The sequence below is a fragment of the Oryctolagus cuniculus genome, chromosome 6 (assembly GCF_051225735.1).
Source record: "Oryctolagus cuniculus isolate XC-2025 breed Fujian yellow rabbit chromosome 6, ASM5122573v1, whole genome shotgun sequence".
Lineage (NCBI taxonomy): Eukaryota > Metazoa > Chordata > Mammalia > Lagomorpha > Leporidae > Oryctolagus > Oryctolagus cuniculus.
The window spans coordinates 83,808,548-83,828,636 of NC_142872.1; the positions used below are offsets into that span (position 1 = coordinate 83,808,548).

Genomic DNA, 20,089 nt, shown 5'->3' on the forward strand with positions numbered 1-20,089 from the left:
TTCATTCTTAAAGGACACTATTTTGTGTGTGTGTGAAAAATGGCAGAATTTAGGTAAACACCCCAGGAGACTAACTCTCCTGAAATTAAAGAGGTTCCATAGTTATTGTCACTGCTTTTTACAGAGTTATATAATGAAAAATTGTTTGCTGTCAAAGAAAAAAAAAAGGATCTCTACATTTATTATTGTATGTAAATAGAAGCAAGAGAAATAAAGAGAGGAAGCCTAGACACAGGAAAAACAGTTATATTTTATGGAGAGACTTAACATTGTATAAAGAAAGTGGGGGGATGATTATTTTCCATAGAAGAAAAAAGCTTGGCTTTATAGGTAATTACTTACTTAATGGTATAGATGGAATAGAGCTCAATTTGCCTGAAGGCAAATTTCTGTTAAATCCCATTTGCACATTAATTTCTATGGTGGAACTTAAAAAATTGGTCCCCAGATACAATAAAATTACCTATAAAATATACACATGTACATGCAAATATCTTTCTGATATTCAAAACCCATTGAGCCATTATCTATTAATGATACTCAGATATGATTCACAAGATTTTTAAAACCGTGAAAGTAAAAATATTGTCAGAATAGAAAGATCACTTTGCTTTACCTTGTTTTATACTCAGTTCCCACTATAGCAGGAACAATCCGTAAAGCTTCAGAAATGAGCCAACGTTCCAGTCAATCTTGAATCATGCTAATGTTTCTAACTTTATAACCAAGAAATAAATTTCCGTCTCCCTCATCACTTCCTCTTACTGGCTTCTTTCCAGACATTTAATCTAGCCATATCTTCCCAAGTATATAAGAATGTCTTTAGATAAAGGGAGAGCATTTTCCAAATAACTGAAGAATGAAATATAAGAGCCTTATTTAGCAATGAGGGCTTGCACCAGTGCCAACAGAGGCTTGTCCTAATGGCTAATGATAATCAGCAATTGGCCAAGTTCCTAGCTGAACTTTTGATTCTCAACCCAGTGGTTTGAGCGATGGCCGAGAATGGTTAGCACATCAAAGTCCTGTTCACTGAAGCTGTCACTTAGTATTTGGCTAGCAAAGCTGTGCTGCATGGGGTAGAATGGGCAGACCATGGAACCAAGGTTTGGAGCAGCAGGAGTCTCCAGCCTGAGACTTTAGAGGGGCTACTCATTAAAAAGTTGTCACCTACAGTTTTTACCCCTGGATGGGAGTGGGAATAAAATCAAACGTTTGGGGGCCGGTGCAGTAGTGCAGCGGGTTAAAGACCTGGTCTGAAGCCCCGGCATGCTATATGGGCGCCTGTTCTAGTCCCGGGTGCTCCTCTTCCCGTCCGGCTCTCTGCGATGGCCTGGGAAAGTAGTACAAGATGGCCCAAGTCCTTGGGCCCCTGCACCCACGTGGGAGACCCAAAGGAAGCTCCTGGCTTCTGGCTTCAGATCAGCACAGTTCTGGCTGTTGGAGCCATCTGGGGAGTGAACCAGCAGATGGAAGACCTCTCTCTGGTTCTACCTCTCTCTGTAGTTCTTTCAAATAAATAAAATAAATCTTTAAAAAAATCAAATATTTTGCAAATAATTCATGATCATTGTTAGTAATAACAGAATAGAAGAATTGAACCACCATCTCTACCATGCAGATGCAACTCTTCACATTGGTTGTTTGCCCTAGACTTTTCTTATGTGCATATTTAGATATATGGATATGCAAAGAATTTTAAGAAAAATGGAATTTGAGTATATATTGATTTATTAGCTGTCACCTAATATTCAACTATATGTCCACTTAATATTTTTCTATGATAACACTTCTGAATAACTGCATACTTTTTATTTTTATTTTATTTATATGTCATCATTTATTTAATCACTTGGCCATCATCAAATATTAATATTTTTAGGTTTTTTTGCCTATAAAGGGTACTGTGATAAATATTGCCCTCTAATTTTTTTAACATATTATCAATTAGTTCTACTGTTTTATTGCTTTGCACATGATCCTAACTGTATCCAGAAAGAAATCTTCCCAAAGTAAAATGGCTAATGGTACAGATGTGCACATTAGTAAACCTGGCAAATTCTTCCAGATTATCCAAGGAAAATATTCATGCTGATAGAAGTTCCAGAATTTTTATATAAATTAACAAATTCTTGACAGGATAAAACAATTCCCATCTGTGGTCTGTGGTGCAGGCATGATGGTTATATAGTTGTAAAATCCACTTCTCGTTCTGTGGGAGGGAGTCATGTTTTCTAACAATATTAATATCATTTGTCCTGGGTGTTTTACTTCTGCGGTTATCCAAGTTGGGAGAACTTAGACAATGTTTGTGAAGTGCAGGATACTCCCTAAATGCCTTATGTGTATATTAACTCAGTTAATCCACACAGCATCATCATGAGAATGTTATGGATGAGAACACTGAAATGCAGAGAAGTTATGGAATACACCCAGGATTCCCAGCTGGACAGTAGTGAGGTTGCGGTAAAATATAATGGACTAGGAGAGAAGTCTGTGCTGATAGATACTTTTTTAGATTTATTTATTTACTTCTTTGAGAGAGAAAGAGAGAGATCTTTCATTGCTGATTCAGTCCTCAAATGGCCACAATGGCCAGGGTTGTGCCATGCTGAAGCCAGGAATCAAACTCAATCTTGGTCTCCCACGTGGATGGCAGGAATTCAGTATGTCAGGAAGCCATCATCTACTGATTTCCCAGGCATGTTAACAGGGAGCTAAATAGGAAGGAGAGTAACAGGGACTCGAACAGGCAGTCAGATACGAGGTGTGGGTATCCCAGGCTACAGCTTAGCCTTCTGTACCACAATGCCTGTCCCCAGTGTGTGGTGATATTGATATTGCTGAGACTGCAGTACCATCTCTGTCAAGCAGTGTCATTCACCATATAACCTCCAGAGTTTTGATTCGACCCTTTGTATGACAGCTATAAGTGATCCTAGGTAGATCATAACAAATGATGTTCTGGAGTTAGATATTTATAAAAGTGTAATCTTTCAAAGTTACTAATACTGCAGATAGCAGCATGTATTTCTTATGCATGATTCTGTGCCTTGATTTTGGATGAGAGAAGTGCAGGGATATACTCAAGAGCTGGCGCTGATGCTGTCTAGGACTCATTCAGTGATAGGAAACTTTAGGAGACAAAGCTGCAAGCTAACTTGATGGAACTCTGTGTATGTTGACCAAGAGACGACTTTTATAAAATTTTACATGACACCCTTTGTAAAATTTTATAAAAGTCGTCTCTTGGTTAACACAGACAGAGTTCAGTTCTAGACTGGGGATTTTGTTGATGAGATGACCACTTTAACATCCTTGATGTTGCCTGTTAACATCCAAAAATGTGATGGGATTTGAAAGGGAAGTAACACCAGGTTCTAGTCCCAGTTGGGGCACCGGATTGTCCTGGTTGCCCCTCTTCCAGGCCAGCTCTCTGCTGTGGCCAGGGAGTGCAGTGGAGGATGGCCCAAGTGCTTGGGCACTGCACCCCATGGGAGACCAGGAGAAGTACCTGGCTCCTGCCATCAGATCAGCGCGGTGCACCAGCCGCAGCGGCCATTGGAGGGTGAACCAACGGCAAAAGGAAGACCTTTCTCTCTGTCTCTCTCACTGTCCACTCTGCCTGTCAAAAAAAAAAAAAAAAAAAGAAAAAGGGAAGTAAAGTTAAATACTCAGGATAACTCCTGCAACCTAACACAAAGGGCTTATTAGATAATACTAATTATTATAATGCCTAATTATTATTGGATTATAATATTTAATTTTTCTGATTTTATTATGTGTTGTTATCTAAGTCATTGTCAATGTTGTCTAATAATGTCTAATGATTATGTCTCTGAAATGATTAATTTCTTGTATAGGAACAAGCATGATGGTAAGTGAAAAGAAAAGTGAAATATGAGCAGGTTGAGTCTGGGGCTGCTCAGCAAGGACTGTAACTATGGAGGGCAGTTTCCTTATCTCTAGAATGAGAATAATAAGAAAAAGATCTACTTAACAGCATGTGGTGATTCTCAAAGCACGTACTGGACGTGAAGTTTCCTTGTCAATCTTGAAGTCCTTTTCAGGTTTGGTGGTTGGCGTGGTCGGGTCTGTCTTGGTTTGGAAGGTGCTTGTTCTCTGGCACGGTGTTTGTCCAATGACAGGAGCTAAATAAACACTACTGAAATGTCCCCAAGATGAGAAGAAGCCCCACTGAAGAACCGGGTTGCCCGCTCTGGGTATGCAGCTGGCAGTGCAGTGTTCTCAACCCCTTTGTGTGTCAGTTCACGTTAAGTCATCATAACCCCTTGTGAGGAAATTTCTGTTGCTGTGCTTAACTTGTTGGATGAGCACAGTGAGACACAGACGAGGTCCAGTAACTTGCCATATTTACAGTACTGGAGGGGGTTGCACCTGCTGCCCCACCCACCGTCTGACCAATGGGGTATCCACCACCACTAGACCAGCATCTGCCAGCAGCCTCAATAAGGGAGGGGGCTCTTAGCACTTTACTGACTGAAGATATTTACTGACTGTTTTCAATGCCATACTTGTAAAAAACACTAATACTTGCTGAATAATACAGATGCTCCTCAGCTTATAATAGGGCTTTTTCCTGATAAACCCAACATAAGTTGGAGTTTCTGTGAGTAGCAAATGCATTAAATCCACCTATCACAGTGCACTGTACAGCATGGGTCCTTCCACTGTGGTGCTGACTGGGAAGACCAGACACTGTAGCACTAGTCTGAGAGAACAATCAGACTTAAAGTTCCAAGTACAGTTTCAACAGAATGCACTTTAAAAATTATTTTAATTCATTTGAACGGCAGAGACAGAGGCAGATGAAGAGAAATCTTCCATCTGCTAGTTTACTTCTAAATCATCCATAGCAGCTGAGGCTGAGCCAGGCCAAAGCCAGCAGCTTGGAACTGCATCTAGATTTCTCACATGGGTGGCAGGGACCCAGCTCCTTGAGCCATCACCTACTGCCTTCCAGGATGTGCATTAGCAGGAAGCTGGGATAGGGATCAGAGCCAGGACTCGAACACAAGCACTCTGATTTGGAATGAAGGTGTTCCAAGCACCATTTTAACTCCTGCAACAAATACCCAGCTCTAGGGAATGTTTTTGCTTTCCTATCTTCATTACTTAAAAATTATGTTGAACCATTATAAGTTAGTGATTCTCAGTGTATGAAATACTTTCTATTGAATTTTTTTCTTTTTCCCACACTGAGTGACATGCATCTCAAGATTGCTCCATTTTATGGTACTCTGAGGTGAAGATATAAGAGGTTTTTTATATAATTCATGAACAAAAATCACTATATCCATGTATAGAGAGGATGATGGGAGCAATGCTAACAAATCATACTGAAACCCAAATATGATTTGCTCCTGTGTATACCCGTTGTGAGCATGAAGTATAAATTCTCATTTGTGAGGAATCCAAAGCTGTCCGAGGCTGCAGCTCTATCTGTCTTCCAACCTGCTATGGTGCTGTTTCCCCTGGGAAGCTGCATCCTTGGTGGCTCAGCTTTTTCACTGGTCAATGCAGTGAACACACAGTAGTGAGGACAGAATTCTGTGTTTTAAGGAATATTAATGTACTCCAAAATGTTTTTGGAAAATTGAATTCAGAGATAAGTTTATGTTGGTGCAAAAAATGTTGAAATCCATGGGTAATTTTTTCATAATACACATTTTCCATGAAGGCATTGGACACCCTTCCTGTATGTAGGTTTCAGTATGTTTTTTGCATGAAAAAAATAATTTAAAAGTTAATTCTACCAAGTGGGATTTATCCTTGTTATGCAGGGAAAGTTCAGCATTCACAAATCAATCACTGTGATACATCACATCAACAAACTGAGGAACAAAAGCCATATGATTATTTCAATAGATGCAGAGAAAGCCATTTGATAAAATACAACATCCTTTAATGATGAAAACCTTAAAGAAATTGGGTATAGAAGGACCATTCCTCAACACAGTCAAGGCAATTTATGACAAACCCACAGACAGCATCTTTTTGAATGGAGAAAAGTTGGAAGTATTCCCACTAAGATCTGGAACCAGACAAGAATGTCTACTCAACAATGCCATTCAGTATAGTCCTGCAAGTTTTAGCCAGAGCCATCAGGCAAGAAAAAGAAATGAAAGGGATACACATTGGGAAGGAGGAAGTCCAACTATCCCTATTTGCAGATGACATGATTCTATATATAAGGGAACCAAAAGACTCCACTAAGAGGCTATTGGAATTCATAAAAGAGTTTGGTGACAGGATTTAAAATTAACATACAAAGTCAATAGCCTTCATGTACATGGACAATGCCATGGCTAAGAAAGAACCTCTAAGATCAACCCCATTCAGAATAGCTACAAAAATTTAAATACCTTGGAATAAGTCTAACTGAGGATGTCAAAGATCTCTACAATGAGAATTATAAAATATTAAAGAAAGAAACATAAGACACACAAAAAAGTAAGAATCTTCCATGTTTGTGGATTGGAATAATTAATGTCTTTAAAATGTCCATACTATCAAAAGCAATTTTACAATTTCAATTTGATCCCAGTCAAAATAACTGATGACATTCTTTTCAGATCTAGAAAAAATTAGCTAAATTCCATATGGAACAAAGAGACTCTGAAGAGCTAAAGCAATCTTACACAACAAAAACAAAGCCAGAGACATCACAATACCAGATTTCATGGCATACTACATGGCAGTTATAAAGAAAACAGCCTGGTACTGGCAAAAAAATAGACATGTAGAACAATGGAACAAAATAGAATCTCCAGAAATCAATCCACACATCTACAACCAACTTATCTTTGACAAAGGATCTAAAATCAATCCCTCGTATAAGGACAGTCTCTTCAACAAATGGTTCTGGTAAAACTGGATCTCTGCATGCAGAAGTATGAAACAAGACCCTTACACCTTACACAAAAATCCACTCAAAATGGATCAGGAACTTAAATCTACAACTGATACCATCAAATTACTAGAGAACTCTTCAAGAAATGGGTATGGACAAAGAGTTATTAGAAAACACCCCAGAAGCATAGGCAATCAAAGCCAAGATTGACAAACTGACAAGCTTCTGAAGTGCAAAAGAAACACCAGCAAACTGAAGAGGCAGCTGACAGAAAGGGAGAAAATATTTGAAAACTAATCAACTGATAATTAATATCCAGAATCTATAAAGAGCTTAAGAAACTCAACAACAAAACAAACAATCCAGTGAAGAAATGGGCAAAATAATTGAATGAGCATTTTCCAAAGGGGAAATTCAGATGGCTAACAGACATGAAAAAATGCTCATGATCACTAGCCATCAGGGAAATGCAAATCAAACCACCTTGAGGTTTCACTTCAACCGAGTTAGAAAGGCTTTCAAACAGATCAACAAACAATAAATGCTGGCGAGATATAGGGAAATAGCAGAAATCTGAGTATAGAACTCTCATATGACCCAGATATTCTACCCTTGGGAATTTACCCAAAGGAAATGAAATCAGCATAGGAAAGAGTGATCTGTATCCCCATGTTCATTGCAGCTTAATTCACAATAGCAAAGATACGGAATCAACCCAGATGTCCATCAACTGAAGACTAGATTAAGAGATTGTGGTATATATACACTATTGAATACTACACAGTGGTAAAAAAAAAAAAAAAAAACCTCTGTCTTTTGCAAGAAAATGGATGCAACTAGAAACCATTAAACTTAAGTGAAATAAGCCAGTCCCCAAAATACCATATGATGGTAATAATAGAGTACCTAAAAGCTAATATATAAGAGTGAAATTGACATTTTGAGATTTGATGGTAGTTTATAGCCCTTGTTGTGACTGTTGAGAAACGGTAGGTTTTTTTCTTCATACTATTTGTTTAACTCTTTACTTAGTGTAGGGTTAGACTCATGAGTATCAAGTTAACTGATAATAGTTTTGTTGTTGTTGTTTGTTTGTTTGGTTTTTTTTTATAGGCAGAGTAGACAGTGAGAGAGAGACAGAGAGAAAGGTCTTCCTTTTGCCGTTGGTTCACCCTCCAATGGCCCGGCAGCCGGTGTGCTGTGGCCGGCGCACCACACTGATTCGAAGGCAGGAGCCAGGTGCTTCTCTTGGTCTGCCATTCGGGTGCAGGGCCCAAGCACCTGGGCCATCCTCCACTGCACTACTGGGCCACAGCAGAGAGCTGACCTGGAGGAGGGGCAACCAGGACAGAATCCGGCGCCCCGACCGGGACTAGAACCCGGTGTGCCAGTGCCGCAGGCGGAGGATTAGCCTAGGGAGCCGCGGCGCCGACCTTGATAATAGTTCTTTAAAAAATAAAGAATGATCCCAAGTGCTTAGGCCCTGCACCCCATGGGAGACCAGGATAAGTACCTGGCTCCTGCCACTGAATCATTGCGGTGCACCAGCCGCGGCGGCCATTGGAGGGTGAACCAACAGCAAAGGAAGACCTTTCTCTCTGTCTCTCTCTTTCACTGTCCACTCTGCCTGTCAAAAAATAAAAAATAATAAAAAATAATTAAAAAAATAAAGAATGAGGGCCGGCGCCACGGCTCCCTAGGCTAATCCTCTGCCTGTGGCACTGGCACACAGGTTCTAGTCCCGGTCGGGGTGCCAGATTCTGTCCTGGTTGCCCCTCTTCCAGTCCAGCTCTCTGCTGTGGCCCGGGAGTGCAGTGGAGGATGGCCCAAGTGCTTGTGTCCTGCACCCGCATGGGAGTCCAAGAGAAGCACCTGGCTCCTGTAGTGGCCATTTGGGGGGTGAACCAACGGAAGGAAGACCTTTCTCTCCATCTCTCTCTCTCTCACTAACTCTGCCTGTCCAAAAAAAAAAAAAAAAAAAAATTTAAGAATAGGAATAGTAGAAGGAGGAGGAGGAAGGGTGGGAACATGGGGCAGAGGGATAATAAAGTAGCAAGGATCACTGTGTTCCTGAATCTGTATAGAAGAAATACTTGGAGTCTGTGTACTTTAAATAATTTTTTTAAATTTAATTCCGTTTTCCAAGAGCTTTTGAGGGACTTCATGGTGGGCCTGGTTTGGTGCTCCCACTTCCTTTTTGGGCACCCAAGTACTTACTCTGCCCTACTCACCTGTGAACTGTGTCGGAGGAGGGGCTACATCCCCATCACAATCATATAATGGGCTCTCAATATATAAGGCTGCTTCAGAGATATCATGGGAAATGGAGTGAAAAGTATGAGTTTATTGTAGTATAAAGGTTTTTGAAACCATGCATAGTTTTTCCATAGTATCCATTTTCTTCTTATTGTGAAAAAAAAAGATTTCTGTGCCAAGAGAATCTTCTTGTACCGTTAATTCTGTTTGCCATGAACTTTTTTGAAGTCCCTTTGCATATCTCTTGATCTAATAAATCAGTGTCACCTTGGTACTTTAGGCTGTAAGATTATTGTCTCGTTTCCTAAGAGCTTCAAGTCAGGATGCTAAAGAATTTTTAATATTCTTATTTAAAATCATTCCCACTAAGGTGTGAATTGCTGAGAGTCTTAAACCAAAACCTGGCTCTTGTTTTTTGTAGTTACTGTTCAAAACAGTTTGCTAATGGTATCCATTTTTAATTGCCATAATGTTCATTCTTGCTGTCTCTGCTGTCCAGGTGCCATTTGGATATTAGTTTTCCAACAGGGACAAGGACTACACTTGAAATATCCACATGTACTCTGCCTCATCAGCTAAATAAAACCACATTTGACTTACTGATCTGTAAAAATCTAAGTGAAAGAAAAACATGAGTTTTTATTTCAGGAGAACACATAAGTCCTTCTGTTATGCAGTGCTTAAATTTGGGTGCAGTGAGACTTTAAAATAATTTCCTGTAATTGATTATTTGATTTTGTTATTAAATGATTATTTGATTAAGAATGAGCAGCTCTAGAGGGCAGGAGAATTGAAAAGATGCTTTTCTGGGAATAATGTATGTGTAAGTTAGAACCACGAGACAGGGCATAAATGATGTTTTTCTTAATTGAATGGTCCATCAGACATAGAAGTATCCTTTTGGCATCAATATTTCAAAGCTGTTATGGCAGGTTAAACCACCAACCACTTAGGATGTCCATATACCTATTGGAGTGTTGGTTCTAGTCCCAGCTTCTCTGCTTCCAATCCATTTCCCTGCTAATGCACATGAGAAGGCTGCACATGATGGCCCAAATACCTGGGTCCCTGCCACCCATGAGGGGACCCAAATGGAGTTGCAGGCTCCTGGCATCAGCTTGGACCAGCTTCAGGTGTTTGGGGAGTCAGTTAGCAAATGGGAGTTCTCTCTCTGTCTTTTCCCTCTCTGTGTGTCACTCTTTCAAATAAACAATAAAATAAAAATAAGCTCTTACCTTACTGCTCTCAGTCTGAACAGAATTGCCTCTGTGCCTTCCCATTAGTTTAGACTGTGATGTCCTGAATGCCATGGGCCCCATTCTTTTAGCAAATTCACATGCTGACATCTATGGCTGGAGCTTGTGTCCTTCTAATAAAAACTTACGTGAGTGTAAATAGGAGTCAGGTTTCCTGGGACCAGGACAAGGGGCTGGCTAAATTGTTACATGATATGAGGAGTTTGGGTAGCCAGGCAGACTTATGTGGCCCAGGAAGGTTGCAGACTCTGGGTCCTTTTATACTCTGGGGACAGGGTATTAGTAGGAAAAGGGTATGAGGAAAGCAGGAAGCATATGAAACCTATGAAAGATAAACGTTTTCTGTATATGTATTTTTTTTTGACAGGCAGAGTGGACAGTGAGAGAGAGAGACAGAGAGAAAGGTCTTCCTTTGCCGTTGGTTCACCCTCCAATGGCCGCTGTGGCCTGCGCACTGCGGCTGGCGCACCACGCTGATCCGAAGGCAGGAGCCAGGTGCTTTTTCTGGTCTCACATGCGGGTGCAGTGCCCAAGCACTTGGGCCATCCTCCACTGCACTCCCGGGCCATAACAGAGAGCTGGCCTGGAAGAGGGGCAACCGGGACAGAATCCGACGCCCCAACCGGGACTAGAACTTGGTGTGCCGGTGCCTCAAGGCGGAGGATTAGCCTAGTGAGCCGCGGCGCCGGCCCTACGTTTTCTGTAAATGTATTTTTAAGCATTAGTCCCATACCCAAGAAGTCTTTTTCTCTTGTGCCATCATGGGATTTCTTGTTTCAAAGCCCAAGTGGTCTGCTCCATCCTTGGTTGCACAGGCATTACTTGGGCATTCCTAAGTGCTCTGCGGCCCTAGGATAAAGCCAATCCAGAGTCCAAGGTGCTGAGTGTGGTAGTCAATTGGGTGGGTTGCAGTAGCAAATGGCAGGAGTGGCTGAGGTCACATAAAGCCTCATCAGTCTATCATCGAGGACCAGAGCAGGAAATTTGCCCTTGGAAGTGGGGAGGGTGGCCCTGGGGTACCATTCATCCTGGCACGGTGGGCAGGCATCATCTCCTCCTCTGTGCAGCCACACAGGGGGTGGGTTCCCGGGAAGTTCCTGTGGGTGTATACGCTGTGCTGTCTCCACCTCATGGACACACACTCCCAGTGTATAGGAGGCCCTCTGACAGGCCTCGGTCACCAGGGCCCCTGTGCCTACATACTGTGGTGATTACAGCATCCAGAGCAGGCCTCCATGGATACATCTCATGTGCTAGCTTCCTCTTGAATTCACAGTCCTGCCCTGCCTTCTTCCCACCCCTTCCATCACTCTTGCTATGAAAAACAGATCATGCAAAGAATCAAACGCTAGGCTTGGAGAGGATGCCACAAGGTGCACAACTGGCTCCTGACCTGAGCCCCAGGAAGAAGCCCGACAAGATCCGCTCCTGTAGCCACAGCAAGCTGTCTGAACATGGTAGTTCTCAGTAAATGCTTCTCGGAAATCTGGAGAACAGACTTGCACAGGACCTCCTGTGCTGCCCCACCAAGGACCCTGGTGGGATTTCTTGAGCCAGAGTCGGCTCCTGGTGAGCAGCATGGGATGCTGGGCCCTGTGAAAGCAGAGGGGAGTGAGGGTTGCGCATGGGGTTGTGGGCAGCCGGAGTAATTCCCAGCAGCTGTCTTCAACTGCGGCAGACCTGAGAGCCCAGGAGGCCAAGAGAGCAAAGCTGGTATTTTGGGTGTTAGGAACCCAGAAGGGGCACCAGCTGCCCACATGCTGGCCCGTGGTTGGCCCCCCTAGTGGCCAGAAGGAGCTTTGCAGTCTGGGCTCTTTGCTATTCCTTTGGCTTGAGGGGTGGTCCCAGTTGCTCCCAGGGGTGGAGGAAGCCCCAGTGGTTAGCATCTCCAGCCAGCTCCACCTGTAGTGACTTCATGTTGCGACTCGCATCCCACTCATGGGAATGCAGCTCCATAGGGCTCCATCTCAAGCTGCCCCCAACTCGATGCAGCCTGGGACCCGTAGCTTTCCCTGAACCACAGGTTTGGCTGCTGGTCCCTCATGTCCTGCAGAGTTGGGGGAGTAAAACAAGCCTGGGGCTTCGCTAGCTTATGATTGGTCCTCCTTCCTGATCCTGGAGGCTGTTCATCCAGCAGAAATGAATTCTCCAACTGGAGCTGAGCTGCTTCCAGCCAGAATATTCTAAGCCATGTAAAGTTATCTCTGAGCTCTGTATTTAAACAAAATAATTTTTTCCCTAGGAGGGAAAAAAAACAGCAGCAGAATTCCATGTGAAAATTCTCAAAGCACAGGCCATTTGCTTTCCTTTTGTTTCTCCAAGGGTAAGGAATCAACAGAACACAATAAATGCATGCAGCGAGTTGGGCGGTTTCTGTGATGACTGCTCCTCACCCTGTGGAGCAGGTGTAAAATGCACAGGTTCTCATTCTCTGAGCCACACAGGGTAGCCAATGGCTTTGACTTGGAAGATAAGGGGAATCTAATACTGCAAAGGAGGTATAAAAGGATCAGATCAGCAGACAGACTTCCAGAGGGCTTGGGATCAACCCTTTGCACGTATTTTGTGTCACCTCCTTCCTTGGCCTCTCCATGACTTTGATAGTCCTTGTAGGTCTCTACCCATACCCCAGCCATGGAAAGCCTGCCTCACCCAGTCAGACCTCACACCCACCATCTCCATCACCCTTATGAGCTTACCCAGGCTCCTGCACTGCCCTGTGGTTCCCTGTCATTATCACTATTAATCATTTGGCCTCACTAAAAAGGAAGCTTCCTTAGGAATCCAAACCTCCATTCTACTTCCGGCAGAATTCTCAGGCTTCAGCACAAGTCCTTGCACATAGTAGATGCTCCAGATGGTTAACTAAGCAAATAAATGATTTTTCAGGATCAAGGATGAGTCAAAGACAAGAATGTCTTTTCCAGTTTAAAAAATTTTATTTATGTGTGTGTGCGTGTGTGTGTATTACCATAGCATAAGGAATGTTACTCTGGGGCCGGCGCTGTGGCGCAGTGGGTTAACGCCCTGCCCTGAAGCGCCGGCATCCCATATGGGTGCCGGTTCGAGACCCGGTTGCTCCACTTCCTGTCCAGCTCTCTGCTATGGCTCGGGATAGCAGTAGAAGATGGCCCAAGTCCTTGGGCCCCTGCACCCTTGTGGGAGACCTGGAAGAAGCTCCTGGCTCCTGGCTTTGGATCGGCGCAGTTCCGGCCGTTGCGGCCATCTGGAGAGTGAACCATCGGATGGAAGACTTCACTCTGCCTCTCCTCTCTCTGTGTAACTCTGACTTTCAAATAAATAAATAAATCTTTTTTAAAAAAAAATAAGGAATGTTACTAATGTTTCAAAACAAATACTGGGTCCGAGCACTTCAGAGTATTCAGACTTAAAAAAATAGCCTTATTTAATGTCTTATACGAAACAAGCATATAGAAAGTCAATCAGCTTTTTAGTGCCTATTTTTGAGCGAGCAGTCTGTTCAATGAAGAGGGCAGAAGCTGCTAGATGTTTCCTAGATAAACTCCAGAAAGTGTTGCTAGTCTGTATGTTGGCAGCGTCCAGGGAGCTGTGCCTTGGGCCAATTCCTCCTGGACAGCATACTATTGAAATCCCAGCCCCATTGGGAGTGACCTCAGGCACAGAGCACCCCCCCCCCCCCAGAATTCCTGGGATGGGGCAGGGATGCAGGGTGGGAGTGGGCAACAGCCCTATTAGGGATTACCTAAGGCCATGGCTACCCTGTTCACTTCTAAGGACCCTGTTGTGAAGTCGATTGTTCTAATTTATTTTAAGCTAGGTAAGGCCGAGGGGTTATGGCCATGATCCCCCTTAGCCTCCAGGGGGAGGGGAGAAGGGGGATCGCTTTTTTTTACGTTGACTTTTTTTTTGTCTACTCTGTTTTCCCTTTTTCCTTCCACACCATTTGGGGCCCTGGGAGTTTGTCATCTCCCCATTTGGTCCCCTGGACTTTCTTTGTTGATTCTAACTTGTAAATAAAGGAAATATTATTCAAAAAAAAATTCAATTCCTCGTGGAGTTTTTAGCTCCTGGTGATGCTGATTGCACTTGGATAACGCACAGCACACGCAGCAGTCAACTTTCTGTAGCAGGCCTAGCTCCATGCTGTTTGTCCAGGGTGTCTGCATTTCTCCTTAGTTGTTCGCTCTTGAATTTACAGATCATGAGTTTCTGGGCTTTCCCTTGAAGTTGATGGTGCATACCGTTCCTTTCACTGGTTTAGTCCCAAGGGTTTGTGGTGCACAGTGATTGAGGGATGGAATGCCCCTTGGTGTTCTTTACCCATAGCTACTGATTAATCCCTGGGAATACTTGGTTTCTTGGAGCAAGTCATAATGCATTGAGCATGTTGAGCATGTCAGCTTTTTGTAAAGGTTTTCAACTTAACATCAAAGCAAAACCAACTACAGAAATGAGACATTTGCATTTTGTCATTGGATTGGAATTTGACTGATAAAACAGCAGTTTCTGGAAATTAAGAAAAAGAAATTTAGCAGATGAATAGATTTCACATTCATACCCACCCAGGACTGTTAATTCTGTAGAACCTATTAAGAAGAAATTACTCTAACGTGAAACTAATAGGTAAATAAGTTGCCTGAAAGTCATATTTATGTAGTTGACTTGTCTCCCTGTTTGACGTAAATTGTTATTTTAAGTTTAATTATGTTTTCTCATCACAAACTTCCCCCAATTTATATTCCATAGAGTACACTTTTGGAATCTGTATCATTTAATCTATGCTACACATCATTAATAAAATGTAACTTCATGCTTTCCTGAAAATTACTTGTAACATTAGTTCATAAAAGACGATACTTCAAAAAAATTTGTTATAAATGGAATTAAAAGATAACTTTATTTTGATATTAAAATTTGAGCTCCATGCAAATTTTTAATGATATGCATTTCCATGAAATTTTTGAAAATTCTTGGTATGTATGGATTTTAAGTTTTTTGTACCCAAATAGACTAATCTTTTTATTTCATTTTTCCACAAGCATTTTAAAGTACCCCCATAGAATCGAGTAGAAGCAATGACTGTTACCTCTCCTGATAGCAGTAGGTGAAATAATTTGCTCGCTACAGTGAATACCAATAACGGTTCTGTGTGATGAATCAAGTCCTCTGTTAGCTTGTCATCATTCATTATGTCTGAATGGTGCATCTGACAGTCTGTACAGGGAGGCACTACGTGTTTGAGTACTGTGTTACTGGAGAGGAAGGCACACAACACAGGGCTGTGAGAGGGTCACTACTATTAACCAGGACTTCATGTAGAACTGATTTGAAACTATCACTCTGCACCGTACTCTGTGCTAAATGCTTAGAACTCACTAGCAATACCCCTCCCCTGGTGACTCCTCTTACTGTTTCTCTTGGGTGCTTGCCCAGGGTCACACAGCTGGCAAATGGTCAATTGAAAACTTATATCCAAGCAATCTTGGTGTTAGAATGCATACTTCATTACCTACACATCAAACTTCCCCTCATCAAAATTAGCATCTAGAACTAGTGCTGCCATGCTGCAGTGTGCAAATTTCTTTCATTTTTTAAGACGAATTTTATTTATTTCAAAAGCAGAGTGACAGAGATGGGGGAAAGACAGAGAAAAAGATCTGTTTGTTGGCTACCTCCCCACATGTCTCAGCCAGGGCTGGGCCAGGCTGAAGCCTGGAGCCAGAAACTCCACCCACATCTTGCATGTGGGTAGGAGAGGTCCAAGTACTTGAGGCATCTTCTGCTGTCTTCCCAGGTCCGTTAGCAGGGAGCTGGATCAGAAGCAGAGTAGCTGGGACTGGAACCTGCACTCTTACTTGGGATGCTGATGTTGCTTAACCACTACACCGTGATGCAGACCTCCTTTCATTTTTTTCTTTAACAATGACTTTTTTTTTAAAGATTTATTTATTTATTTGAAAGGCAGAATTACAGAGGCAGAGACAGAGAAAGAGGTCTTCCATCCCTGGTTCACTCTCCAAATGGCTGCAATGGCTTGAGCTGTGACAATCTGAAGCCAGGAGCCAGCAGCTTCTTCCAGGCGTCCCCCATGGGTGCAGTGGCCCAAGGACTTGGGGTCCTGCTGGAGCCCAAGAACTTGGGCCATCCTCTGCTGCTTTCCCAGGCCATAGCAGAGAGATGGATTGGAAGTGAGCAGCCGGGACTCGAACCGGCACAGCACCGGCTCCTAACAATGACTTCTGAAATGGCTTTTATGTTGCATGTGGTCCTGAATTATTATTAATCACTGTCATCAACATTATGATTCTTGACACCTTGATTAGCGCTTTTCCACTACGGATGGAGATTTGCATGGTATTTCAAACTGTACTGAAGAAAGACTAACTCACGTTTTATGACAAGAAAGTGGCAAATCTCTAATCAGGGAAAATTAAGTGAGTCTGTGCTCTTCTACCAGACTACTAGTATTTTCGCGGTACTGATTTGATTCTTTATTCCTCAGCGCTGGAATCTGAAAAGCGTGCGTAAGCTGGCATTCTTGTCCATTGATTTAACCACTCTTTGTTTCTCAAGATCGGGGCAGAAATAAGGATGTACTTTAAAAATCACTTACAGTTTATGAAGTGTTACATTAATCCTCAACAGGACAGGAGATCAAGATGATTTTGTCTGTGGGTTTTAATTTATTAAAATTGAATTTGCTCCCGTGCTCTGCTCCAGTAGCTGCTTGCTAGCAAACTAGCTATAATTAGATTAGCAGCCTGCTAAATGCTGGTGACAGCCTGAGCCTCAGAGAGCATGTGCTGGATTCTGCATGTGCCTCCTCCTCATTGGTGGCTGGTGTTGCTGCTCGCCCGTGTGATAGGTTTCCACAGTAATCTTTATGCTGCATTAGAGACATAGATACAGAGGTACTGTCCTGTGTTCTCACAGCGGCGAGGCGCTTGTCTGCAAACCTTAAAGAAGGAATAAGGCACGGGAGAGCAGGCGGTCGTCTTTGTTGTAGAGCATCGGTGGTTAAGGACCCCCAGCAGCAAGAGGAGGTCAGTGCAGGAGTCTTAGTTCATGGTAATTACTTTAAGTCTTTATGTCTCACGAAAAACACAGCCATGCATGAAACGAAGCGTGTTCATCGTGTCATCTGTTTAATTTGATCTTGCTTTGTGAATCCCATGCGGACTCCAGCATTCCATACTAAAAATTCGTTCTTCCCGAGAAGCCTTGCCTGGTAAACAGCTCCTCTCATCACGAAAGGGTATTGTTTTCACCTGCATCCGAGTGCATGTGTTTGAGGAGTGACTCTTATTGGTCCCTCTGTGTTTTGGAAAGCCTGATGTTGCATCAACACAGGCATCTTTGTGGTGGCGTTTCGGGACCCAGCCGACTTTGTCTGCCTTGCGTCCAGACTCGCCTGGATAATGAGCGATCCAGGAGAATGTAGCAAAGCACAGTTTGGTTAGGACGGGGCAACGGCGCTCCTGATGTCCGCGGTGCTGGTTGTGGGGGGGGGGGGGCGGTGGTGCAGGAGAAGTAATGTGCTATTGTTTCTTCAAAGATGTGAGCAGCCTTCATTTTGGGTGGTGTTCTTTGTCTCACCTTTCGTGATTTTCACGAAGCCTTTTCCATGTAAACAGTGCCTGCCCAGAATACCTGTAGGTGTGTAGTCAGCTATGCCTAAAAGGGATTTTTTTGGACTCCTGGCTTTGTTTAACAGGGAAGCTGCCTTTGGAGTTGGAATGAAATTGCAGGAAGGTGGGGTGCTTACTACTGACTTTGAATACCATCGGCAATTTTTTTTATTTCTATTTGAGGGCTGCCTGTGTTGTTTTCTAAAGAAAACAACAAATAACCATGAATTCTGTAATCCGGATGGTACATTCCGGAGGAGAAATATGTAAGTGGGCAAGGCTCAGGTTCAAGAATCCCAGACAAACGCAATGTGGATTCATTCTTGCTTTTCGGCGTGCGTTCTCTCCACAGCCCTATTTTCTGCCCCTTCAAGAGCCCCTGTTTCCACTTAGTCCTGAAACTTAAAAATTGATGTCTTTCCCAGAGCAGACTGTAGAGTCCAGTGAAACTTGGGTATTGAGTCACAGTCACACGGCTGGCTGGCTGCCACCATGCGTCTGCTATCAGCCGAAGGCCCTGCTGATTTCAGACACCCGATGGGACTTCTTTCCCTGTTTCCAAAAAGCCCAACGCAGCCATTTAAGTACTGTGTGAAAATAACGGCTCTGATCTAGAACTGTGTCCTTTTTAAAGGGGTTCCCGAGGTTCTCTGGCAGAGGAAGACTTCAGGATACTAATTATGCCTCACCCCGTCACTCACATGCCTCCTGCTTCCATCCCGAGGGGTGACCAGGCATCCCCTGTCCAAGTTCACTCAAATACCAGTGTCCAGGGCTCAAAATAAAGTCGGCCATGGATTGGAATAGCCTAGTGTCTGTAATAACAAATTGCTGGATGGTCATCACTCAGAGTCTCTGTGATTTGAAGCAGGTGGTGGGATTCTCAGGACTTAGCTACCTTGTGTGGCGTCATGAGCGTGAGAACAGTTGTTCTGTTTTAGGTCTCACTCCCTGGATGCAAACTCACCCAGTTCCCAGCTCTCAGACCAGTGCACACCAGCGGCCAGCAGCACTATGTCCGTGTGACTGGGTTTGCTATTCTTGAGAGTACAGACCCTCCCCTGTCTGGCTCTGACATTCTTTGCCTGATGTGTTCTCTGGCTGTGGATGTGGAGTGGAGACCACCTTTCTCCTTATCAGCAGTTTGCCTTGAGCAGAAGGATAAACAGATGTGATTCCACGATACTCTCTAGCTTGTGCAGTGCTCCCTAAATTGCCTTGGTCTGAGAGAATGTCTAGGAAGTAGGCTGCTTCAGAACTGTATCACTGCTGTCCTTTCTTTATCTACTGTGAAAGCCCTGAGCAAACATAAACATGGCACAGCCTTCCTCTTGTGAGCCAAGTGGGCCGAGTGTCATAGACAGAGGTGGGAAGTCCTGCTCAGTGATGTCCATTCTCAGAGACTTTTTCTGTGCCTACAAGGAGCTGCTTAAAATTTTCAATATCCATTTGCATCTGTATTGCATAATGCACTGGTAATGTGATATCCCAAAGGGCCTTTTAACTTATACTGGAGGGGCATTTTTGTTAGACTACATAAACGGTATCTATGTTTTTGCATAGTACCCAAAATAGGCACTTTTATTTTCGGATGCATGACATCTTAAAACATACATTAAGGGGAAACTGTATATTTCTAAGGTAAGAAAATAAAAATGCATTTCTTACTTTTAAAATTTTGTTCTTCCTTTCTTATAATTCCAAGGTCTTTGCTAATAAGAATGGTATTTTTTAAGATTATTTTAAAAAGTTGAGTTTATTTGAGAGGCAGAGGAAAAGAGAGATCCTGTCTGATTGTTCATTCCCCAGCGAAGTCTGAAACTGGGAACTCAATCCAGGTCTCCTATAGGGATACCAGAAATTCACCTACCTGAGCCACCACTGCTCCTGCCGGGGTCCACACTAGCAGAAAGCTGGAATCAGGAGTGGCAGTGAGGGGTTCAACCCAAATGCTCTGATGTGGGACATGCCTATCTTAACTGCTGCCCCAGGATGTCCTTTCTAACCAATGAAAAATAAATCTGTCAACATGAATGTAAACATATAATTTTCTGTGGGGTGGGCATTCGGTACTGCAAGTTAAGATGTAGTTT

General features: G+C 43.0%; 1 protein-coding gene across 4 annotated transcripts in view; it reads left to right on the forward strand.

Moving 5' to 3' along the window:
- The window catches only part of FAM110B (family with sequence similarity 110 member B), a 174,847-nt gene that overhangs the window by 74,455 nt on the left and 80,303 nt on the right, over positions 1 to 20,089 (forward strand). Inside the window, exon 1 of one of the 4 annotated variants that reach the window (XM_002710506.6) lies at positions 17,240 to 17,436. The exons of 2 other annotated variants lie outside the window; for them this stretch is intronic. The gene's annotated coding sequence lies outside the window, so the exon portion shown is untranslated. Of the gene's footprint in view, positions 1 to 17,239; positions 17,437 to 20,089 lie in introns of those variants that run through there. One more of the 4 variants, XM_051844497.3, reaches the window with a different exon arrangement.